Source organism: Triticum aestivum, chromosome 2B (assembly GCF_018294505.1).
Source record: "Triticum aestivum cultivar Chinese Spring chromosome 2B, IWGSC CS RefSeq v2.1, whole genome shotgun sequence".
Lineage (NCBI taxonomy): Eukaryota > Viridiplantae > Streptophyta > Magnoliopsida > Poales > Poaceae > Triticum > Triticum aestivum.
In genome coordinates, this window is record NC_057798.1 from 105,703,241 (window position 1) to 105,713,866 (window position 10,626).

Consider the following 10,626-nt stretch of genomic DNA (forward strand, 5'->3'; position numbering starts at 1 on the left):
CCTGACAGTTTTATGAACATGCTGATGGGTGAAGATCCGCCAAATAATGTGAAGCTGCGACAGGCCGGCAGCGGGTTTCACAGGGAGTGGGATGTGGAGTTGGTGATCAAGGAGGGCCACATGTACTTGTCTCGTGGGTGGGAGAAGTTCTACCGTGCCTACGACCTGCGGCTGGGGTACTTCCTTCTCTTCAGGTATGACGACGACGCCACCATGCTCATCGTGAAGGTGTTCAACACGACTATGTGTCGCATGCGCTACACTGCCGATGATGATGCCGATACGTTCTGCCTCTTCTTATTCCTCTACATTTGGCTTTGTCTCACATCAATTGTTAACGGTCATTGTTGCATTTTGGACAGATAATGGGAGCAGCAGCAGCGACACTGGCTACAGCCAAAGCAGTAGCGACTATGGATGTAGCGAAAGCAGCAGCGATTCTGACTGTAGCGAAAGTAGCAGCGACTGGCAGCATCTTAGACAACAAGAAGGATGATCCGGACTGGAGTGCGGGAGAAGAGGAGCAGAGTGGGGATGAGGAGCTGCAGGATGACGATGGGCATCAGGCTGAGGATGACCTAGCGTTAGTGGTGGCTGACCAAGGGCAAGAGATGGTGGTGGCTGACCATGGGCAAGAGATGGAGGTGGCTGAGGATGACCTAGCGATGGTCGTGCCTGAAGGTGGCCTCACGATGGTGGTGGTGCCTGACAATGACCACGCACTGGTGGTGGCGCCGGCGATCCCACAGCTGGGCGACATGACCACGCCAATTGTGGTAGAAGACTACATCCCACTGCCTCCACTGCCTCCACCGCCTCGCCGCTCTTGGCGCATCAGGGAGAGGAAGGAGAAGGAGAAGGAGAAGAACAATGCATGAGAACTAAACTTTGTCAGGTATGTCAGATCTCCTATAGGTTAGTTATCCAAAATGATATATATACTTAGTTACCTATGTTATATCTAATATGCTTAGTTTCCTATAGGTTAGCTTCATTTTTACCTAAGTTGGCTCTAATATGCTAACTTAGAGCTTATATGGTTAGTTTCCTATAAGTTAGCTCCAAAATAACTTATGTTAGCACAAAATGATCAAGTTTACATAATAAGCTTATAGTCTTTTTCTTATTCTTCTTCTTTTCCAAAATGACATAGGTTAGCTTCATTTTACCTAAGTTGGCTCTAATATACTAACTTAGAGCTTATATGCTTAGTTTCCTATAGGTTAGCTCCAAAATAACTTATGTTAGCACAAAATGATCAAGTTTACATAATAAGCTTATACTCTTCTTCTTATTCTTCTTCTTTTCCAAAATTCTTCTTATTCTTCTTCTAGTGTTCTTCTTCTTCTAGTATTCTTCTAGTCTTCTTCTTTTTCTTCTTCTAAATTCTTGTTTATCATTTTGCAGATTTGATTTAATTCACGGAAGCTTGCATGGATGGAGTGCTTCTTTTCCATTTGTGTTTTTATTTTGTATCAATGTGAAACTTTTGTGAATTGATGGATAACGGTGTTGGATGAACAATGTGAAACTTTTGTAATATGTAACGATGGAACTATGTGTTGGCTATGTATGTATATATGATGGAACTTGTGTGTTGGCTATGTATGTATATATGATGGAACTTGTGTGTTGGCTATGTATGTATATATGATGGAACTTGTGTGTTGGCTATGATTGTTATATGGATGCTTGTTGTATATATATGTGTTGGATATCTCATAGGTGAAATAGTGACCTGAGATTAAGAAAAAAAATTAAAAAAATTGTTACTAATGGCGCACTACCATGTGGTGCGCCATTAGTATAGAAGGGTTAGCTTCATTTTACCTAAGTTGGCTCTAATATACTAACTTAGAGCTTATATGCTTAGTTTCCTATAGGTTAGCTCCAAAATAAAAAACGGATGGAGGAAGGGAACTTCTTGCTTTTCTTTTCCTTTTGTTTCTCAGTTTGATAATTACTCCCTATGATGAGAAGGTTTACGAATAGAAATGTCCTACTCTTTGATCCCTTTTAGTGTGAGCGGCTCGACGGCAAGCGTGACCGTCTGCTCCACGCTTTATTGGTTGTGTCTCCTCCACGCTTTATTGGTTGTGTCTCTGGCTCTCTGCGCCACATGCGTGTTTGTTGCTTGCGTACTGCTGCTGCGTGTATGGTGTGTTGGCTTGATGTGTGTGTGGGCGCGCGCACGCACTAGCTAGGTGAGGATCACTGGCTCACTGCTCTCTCTATGTACTCCCTCCGTTCCAAAATAAATGACTCAACTTTATACTAATTTTAGTATAAAGTTGAGTCATCTATTTTGGAACGGAGAGAGTAGCTTCTTAGGGGGAAAAAATACTTTGCCGCTGGTGTGCATCATGCTTCTAGCATCTTTCCAGGCAGGTAGATGTTCCCAAGATCAAGAGAGAAAAGGTCCTTGCATGCATATACTTTTAGATGACACATGACCAGAAGTCTTTCCTATGAAAATCATGTGGCCTTGTGACACCCCGACCCATGTCTGTTGTGATGTGCATAGGAGTATGATTTGTTCTGGCACTATAGGCATTAGCACACCTATAATACAGGTGGCGCGTGTGTGTGTGTTTGAAGTGTCAGTGCTTGTGTGTAGGAAGTCTAATAGGGTGGGTTTCGATTCCTTTTGACTTTCTGATCAACCCAATTGGCGTGGGCTGCGTGTAAGCTTTGTCCTGACGAGGAAGCTGACTGTGCATCATCGGTTTAACACCATCAACTGGATCTTTGAAGCCCTCCAACGCTCAACTTTAGTGACTGGTGTAGCGATCCAGGATTTTATCCTAAACTGCTATTAAACTCACAAGAGGGAACATTTTAATAACAAAGGAACTCTACCATGCTTTCTGATATATACTCCTGCATATATATATGGTGTACTAGAAGTTCCTATTTTTTAACAATGCTTACCAGAAAATTGAATTGGCAATGTCTGCATAAATATGATGTATTAAATTATGTTTTGAGAGGGATTTGTTCATTTTCAAAACTAAGGAAATTGGGTGAGCTTAAAACACCCATTCACCAGTTCAGTGAACTTTTCTAATTGTATTTTAAATCCACAAGAGGGCAAAATCATTGCTCTTTCCCAGATCGTCTAAATCAGATGGGCGGGCTCCAAACTCCCAGTGCCATTTGTCGTTTTGTGTTTTGATTTTTACTTGAGTGCCTTTGGACCGATGGTACTATGGAGAGGTGACATTAACACCATTGATGGTTGCTTCTCTCCTGTAGACTACATCTCCTTCTCCTATATGTCAATATATCAACAAAACAAGAGATCTATAATATCATTGTTTATGGAGTTCACAGATTATTGAAGATTTTTGCTGCCATGGAATTGTGAGTTTGTGACTATACATTCTTGTGTCCTACATGTGAATTGAACATATATTGTCTCTATGTGAATGTAAATATCCAGGTATGTAGGCAAGTCCTAACTTTTATGCACATATTTATCTATGAAATGCATGCAAGCAAATCACATCTTACAGACAATTGCCCCCTTATTGGTAAAGGTGATGATTCTTAAATTAACCGGTTGGAGATCGGTAGACAGTCCAGTGTATTGATAACTGGAGTTTAGTGCTCAAAATCCTTCTAACTTTTCTACTGACTGTATTTTCTTGGCAGCTTTAAGAGAAGAACGAGTACTGTTAGTCATTCTCTGTCATGTATAATAGTACAATACTGGAGATGTGAATGGATAATGTTCATTTAGTACAGTATTAGTAGATGATGATTTCTTTTCTTTGCAGTCAACTCATGTATATCCTGATATGTTCAGTCTATTCCCAAATTAATTCGTAAAGTAACCTTAACAATTATACCGTCTCTATGTATTAGTACTCTGTTTTCTAGGTTTTTTGTCAGCTGGAAGAAATCAGTTTGTCATAACATGTGAAAAATGAGTTTATGTACCTACGTTGTTGCTTTTATCAGTTAGCAAAGATATTTGTCAAGTAGTAAGTTAGTCATCACAGTGAAGCTTGGCAAAGGGACTTCTGGTGAGGCCTGTAAGGCTGGAACACTGTATGTAAGGTGGTACCCTCTGATGGATATTCATTTTTCAACTAATACATGACCACACTAGAGAATATCAAGTTCTAAATATGTACGTGGATGAACTTTAAATACCTGGATGATTATTCCGCATAAACAAAGTCATATTGTCATTTTTTAACACAAGAACAAAGCAGTGTCCCATAACACAAATAGCTACTGTTTGTGTTGTGTAGCAAATTCATTCATTGGTTATGGGGCATCAAGAAGAGCAAACACCAATGACGGCGAGACATACCTGTTCTAATATAAACATGCATGTTCCAATATAAACATGCGAAAAGTAGTAAACTTTCACCTTGGTGAGGCACTGTGATCAACGGCCTAGCCCAAGCATGCCATAGCTCCTTGTATAAAGCTTCGCTAGAACTCCCTGCACAAAGGATTCATTATGTGAACTAACATGGCAAGTTTACTTTGTAGCATGGTAAATTTAGTTTTATAGCATGGTTAAAATGCTATGCCAGGTATATATAGAACAACATTAACACATCATGTGAGGTATGTGATGTCAAGGGTCTAAAAAGATTGGATCCCATAACTATAGCTTCAGAGCTCCAGTAATTACATAGCATCGGTCTAATTGGTGAAGGAAGCTCATGAACAACTTCAATCCAATGCTCGCATAAAACGATGAGGTATGAAACGATGCCATCCTCCATCTCGAGCACACGCTTTGTGAAAAGAAACTTGCGTGATTCCTCGAGCACCACCCTCCTGCGTCGTCGACGAGGCGGTCCCCGGACACAACAAACCTGCCTCGTACGCTCAAGTCGCCGGTGAGCAGCACATACCCATCAAGTTCAACATCGCCGGCAATGCTACAGCCTACAGCACAGTTGCTGCAACATGGGTAAGGGAGAGACCACGTCAGGGCTGGGGGGGTCTGGAAATTGGGCTCGGCTCCTCTGCTGTACAGGTGTTGTAGAAGGCAGAATCTGCCATCCGTTATAATCCAATGGTCCTCCTTTCTCTACCTTAATAATTCTATTAATAACTACAAACAGCCCTAATAATAGTCCAAAGGAAAATCCTCTACGCCTGTAGAATTGGCACCAAACTCCTCCTATCCGTCTTCCTCATTCCTCCTGATACATGACCACTTGTTTACTGAATCAGAAATTCTAACATGACGGAGAGTAAGCACTTCTTTTGTTCTTGGCAAGATAAGCACAATGCATGGAACAACACCTTGTCTGAAGGTCACCAAATGGCATGGCTGCCAAGTTCCTCCTATTTCGGAAACTTTTTGAATAGAAATCATATAAGCATTCCAAACTCCATGGGCAAAGACCGACAAAGCAAGTGACCACTAAGTCAAACTATAACTGAAATTACCCACACACAAAAAACTATAACTGAAATTAAACTCAACACACGTGCATGTACCACTAATGGCTATTGACGAACCACATTGCCACGAAGAATTAACAGATCATCAAACAACCATATGGTGTAGCTTCTGTAATAGGAGAATGAAGAAAGGAGAAAGAATTTCTAAGTAATAGCAAGTAATTCACCTGCCCCTTCCGTGGGGGAACCATGGCACTAGCTGGCAGGACGTTTCTTGGATTGGATCCGTGAGCTGCAGCTTGTGGAGTTTGGCCGGGCAGGCTGGCAGGGAGGTCCAGCCGCCGCGCCGCGACCGTGCTGAAGATCATGGGGCGCCGGCTGTGTCGTCAGAGGACAACACGGTGACTCCGGCGTGATTTTAACCCTCATCCAGCTGCCACCCTCCTCCTTGTTAAGGTTGCCCGAAGGAGCCTCAACCTTGTCGTCGTCGTCGTGCTCTTGGAGTACGTGGTCGCCCTGCTCCTAGAGGAGCTCGCCGTCACGGAGCTCCTTCTCCCCGGATCTTGGCCGCGAGCCTCCGTCATTCCAGTGGCAGCGGGAGAGGCAGTGGCACACGACCACGGCCATGGCCGGCAGCCACGCTCATCAGAACACCGGAGCCATTGGACACTCGCGCGAGCGTCGCGGTCCGCCGCTCGGACAGCTACTGGGGAGGCGTCGGAGTACCTGGGTGCGCGGCGAATGCCCGGGAACTCGGCGACCAGCTTCCTGTCAGCGTGGCGCACGGAGACGATGGCGACCCAGGCTAAGAGCAGCTCAGCCGCGAGCCACACAGCCTCGTCCACCTCCTAAGTCGGGACCTCCGCGCGAGCGTTGCGGGCCGCCCCTCGGATGGCTTCTGGAAGGCGGCTGTACATGGGCACACGGCGAATCCCGGCGAGTAGCTGGCCGTTGGCGCGGGCAAGTAAACGGCGACGTCCCCGAAGAAGAGCAGCCCAGCCAGATCGCCTCACTCTCCTCTGATTAAGTGATTAGAAATGAAGGATTGGGAAGAAGCAGACGAGCCTGCAGGGAAAGGATAAGGTGCCGATGCAGTCTCCACTCGTTCGGGGCGACACGTACCGAGAGTACGAGAAACGTGGCGCGGCAGGGGACCAGTGCGTCAAGATACTCCGTGACGTGGCAGGAGTACATGCTACACGACCAGTGGTAGATAAAGCGTTTGGGAGGAGGAGCTAGGTACTAGACGTTCGGGAGTTAATTTAACCAGTATTACTACATAGACTGGTATTGCATATAGGGATCCACCACTTGCGTGGTAGCATCAATTTACAATAGAACCATAAGATTTTATTTCTTGAAATATAGGAGCCTCGCCACCCTGTTCTATTTCATCAATGAAACACGACTTTTACAACATGTAAGATGTCAGAGTGTACATAACTATGAGGAAGATAAATAATACATTGTTTTAGTTTAACACCGAATTTGAGAATTTGAAGTGAGGTCACTAAATTGAGCATTTGTTTCCCCATTGAGCAGGTCGGAATTCACGGACATCCAAAAGAAAAGAAAAGGATGATGTACCAGCCAAACTATCAATATTAGAATTTCTCTCTTTTTACATCAAGGCGACACAAAAGCGCCAAACCATCAACCTACACAATAATATTGAAACAATGTCGAGTCGTCTTGAGTTATACCCAAGCCCACGTCTATACTTCCTTAGCATCCACCCATGAACTCATTCGTCTCTAGCGATGAAACACACGACAACCAGAAAAGTGAAGCAAAGGAACCGAACCTGAGGCGCCAAAATTTCGCCATCTCCGCCGCCCAATCCAAACGACGCCCAGACAGGATTGAGCAGTGTGGGCCGATATGCTCGCCCCATGCGCAGCTCTACAGATCTTGACCCACTTTGCGGCCATGGCAACGGCCAACAAGGGGCACATGCGACACTACAACGGCGAGCACGAGGCCATGAGGGGATGAAGCAGCATGTGGTGGCAGTGAAGGTGTCTCACGGGTCCACCATGGGTGAAGGGTGTTGGCAGAGCTCACATGTGGTTCAGTGCACGGCCAAGCGGAGCTCGTGCTGCATCGAACCCGCCGTTCCAGGGGAACCACTGTGTCGCAAGCACAACAAACCATTCGAGTATATTCATCGCCCACGCAAAGGAAGCTCAATCCAAAAGTTCAAAGGCAAGAAAAAAAGGAAAATGCATTCTACGCGGTAAGAGCTACATTACTCTTCTCATTCCAACTACGTACTCTCACAACAACTTCTAAATGGTATAACTTTGTATAATTTAACATAGGTAAGCCTGACATCCACCATCTGGATGAGTTTAATCGCCAAGTTGTGTGGGGCAACATAGTTAAACTCTACATACATAATGTTCGTAAACTTAGTGCAGATCAGCACTAGGTTCTCTTAAAACACTATGTATCAGCACTAAGTTTCTATTTGCTTATGATCTAATCAGTGTTCAATTTTTTATGTCTTTAGATTGATCCTACTACAACTTGCTTTGTCAAACCAATGTATGCTATTATCAGTAATGTCATTACTTCCTTTTCATCTGTCATGATACCATACAATGAGATAAAAGTATATATCTTAAACTAGCACATGCACATGGTTTGAAGACTCGTCTGGCCGATGCTTTTTGCGCCATTGGCGCAACGAGTGATGTCAGCTTTCGAGTATATTCATTGCCCAACAAAAGCAAGCTCAATCCGAAAGTTCAAAGGAAAGAAAATCCATCTAAAGCCTGGAAAGTACATTCTCTGTGGTAAGGGCTACATTACTCTTCTCATTCCAACAACTCTCGCAACAACTACTAAACGATATAACTTTATATAATTTAACATAGGTGAGACTTGCATCCACTACTTAGATGAGTTTAGTCACCACATTGTGTGGGGCAACACAGTTAAGCTTGACAACCATAATGTTCATAGACTGCGAAAGATCATCTGCAGCACCACCACGCCTGATCGCTACTATGTGTGCCACATGACAGAAACATTTGCAACACACGGCAAAAGAATGGTAATCCTTTGCAGTTGCTCTGTCCTATTTCACACAATAACTAACATTTACTACTATTTTCAGTACTTTAGCATTCCTTTTTCTACTGGTTCCCTTTTCCCACCCATGGATGTTGATCGTGGTGAACTGCCAATCACTACTGGAGATGGAACTACCGTTGTCACAACACGCTTTATCAAGGGTGTTGACAAAGGGCCACCATCACTAAAGGCTGGAGCGACTTCTTCCGTCAGGCACAGATGAACAAAGGGCAAGCATATGCTTTCGGCTTCAAATGCACTCCCAAGGGACTGCGCCTGATCGTCTACTCAATATAAGCAAGTTACAAGAGCTCCTTGTTATATAACTTAATATTAGACCAAGATTTGTGTGTTTATCATACTTTTGTATCTTATGTAATCCCCTAAGATCATACTGTGCATTTAACTATCGGTAATTTGCTGCTTAGACTGCTGTGTAGTATGCTTTTGATGCAGCCATGATAAAAGAGATATATGCTCACTCTTTCACTACTTGGCTTACACTCGGCCTTTGCGCCATTGGCGCAACCGGTCATCTAGTAAATAATAATTGACCAGAGCTTTTGGATGATTTTCTCTCAGTACTAACTTTGGACTAGATGAGAAAATCTCAGGCCACCCGTGTAAATATTGGTGCGATTTTATTTCATACTTGCAAGAATCAGAGTGCAAGATGTCAAATACGTACATGGGAAATCCCTTAATGCACTCGGGTGCTGCTGCCCCTGATAAATAAAAAATAATTTAGTAATTACAAAAAAGACAAAAAATCTCAAAACATTTTTGGATACAAAGTTGACCTAACCTTGTACCCGTACAAAAACTCTAGGGAACTTCCCTCGACCGCAGACCAAAAAAATTAAAATTTCCTAGTATACTGTTCATGTATAGTAACTTGTATATATTCCCTCTGCCCCATAATGTAAGACATTTTTTGACACTAGTATTCCTTCGCAAAACTTTTTATATAGGTACTAATGTTGGACATGTATATTTCCAGAATTTTTCAAGATTTTTCAAACTTTTTTCAAGAAACAAATTTGCATATCAGGTGTACCAGCACCCGAGAGCCACAAGTTCCCTCCATATTCAAGGGCATGTTGTACTGTTGTTAGAGCATCTACAGCTGGACTAGGCAAATCCAACCCCTCAAATAACCACGGACATGCCCGCCGCGTCTATGGCCACTGACTGATCAAGCCTCAAGTTTCTTAATTTGCATCCGGATAGCTCATACTAAAATCTATTATCCATACAAAAGCATGCAAACAAGAAAAAATCCTACGTACTATGTAGATCAACTAGCCTACTCCTTGTCGGAGATGTCCACTATCGTCGTGCCCGGCGCCGGGTACATGGGCGGCGGCCGCAGCTCCGGCTCCTGCGGTTCCTCCGCGGCGGCTTGCGCATCCATCTCCGCTTCGACCTCGTCGAAGAGGGCATGGTTCACCGCCCGTACCTGCCGGATGAACCGTCGGTTGGCCTCCACATAGGCATAGTTTTGATTTTGCGAGAGGCACGATTTTGCTTCTGCGAGAGGCACGGCCGTGCTGTTAGGGAACGTAGTAATTTCAAAAAAATTCCTACGCACACGCAAGATCATGGTGATGCATAGCAACGAGAGGGGAGAGTGTTGTCCACGTACCCTCGTAGACTGTAAGAGGAAGCGTTATGGCAACGCGGTTGATGTAGTCGTACGTCTTCACGATCCGACCGATCCAAGTACCGAACGTATGGCACCTCCGAGTTCAGCACACGTTCAGCTCGATGACGATCCCCGGACTCCGATCCAGCAAAGTGTCGGGGATGAGTTCTATCAGCACGACGGCGTGGTGACGATGATGATGCTCTACCGGCGCAGGGCTTCGCCTAAACTCCGCGACGATATGACCGAGGTGGAATATGGTGGAGGGGGGCACCGCACACGGCTAAGGAACGATCTGTGATCAACTTGTGTGTCTCTAGGGTGCCCCCTGCCCCCGTACATAAAGGAGCAAGGGGGTGCGACCGGCCCTAGGAGGAGGCACGCCGGAGGAGTCCTACTCCCAACGGGAGTAGGACTCCCCCCTTCCCTAGTTGGACTAGGACTTGGGGGGAAGGAGGAGAGGGGGAAAGGAAAGGGGGGCGCCGCCCCCGCTCCTTGTCCTATTCGGACTTGGGAGGGAGGGGCGC

General features: G+C 44.7%; 1 long non-coding RNA gene across 1 annotated transcript; it reads right to left on the minus strand.

The window, feature by feature from the left end:
* Positions 1-4,144: 4,144 nt before the first annotated feature.
* Positions 4,145-6,769, minus strand: LOC123043739 (uncharacterized). The gene is made up of 2 exons (XR_006419500.1): positions 5,604-6,769; positions 4,145-4,456 (listed from the first exon to the last, which is right to left on the minus strand). It is a non-coding gene; the product is annotated as an uncharacterized lncRNA (long non-coding RNA).
* Positions 6,770-10,626: the final 3,857 nt, after the last annotated feature.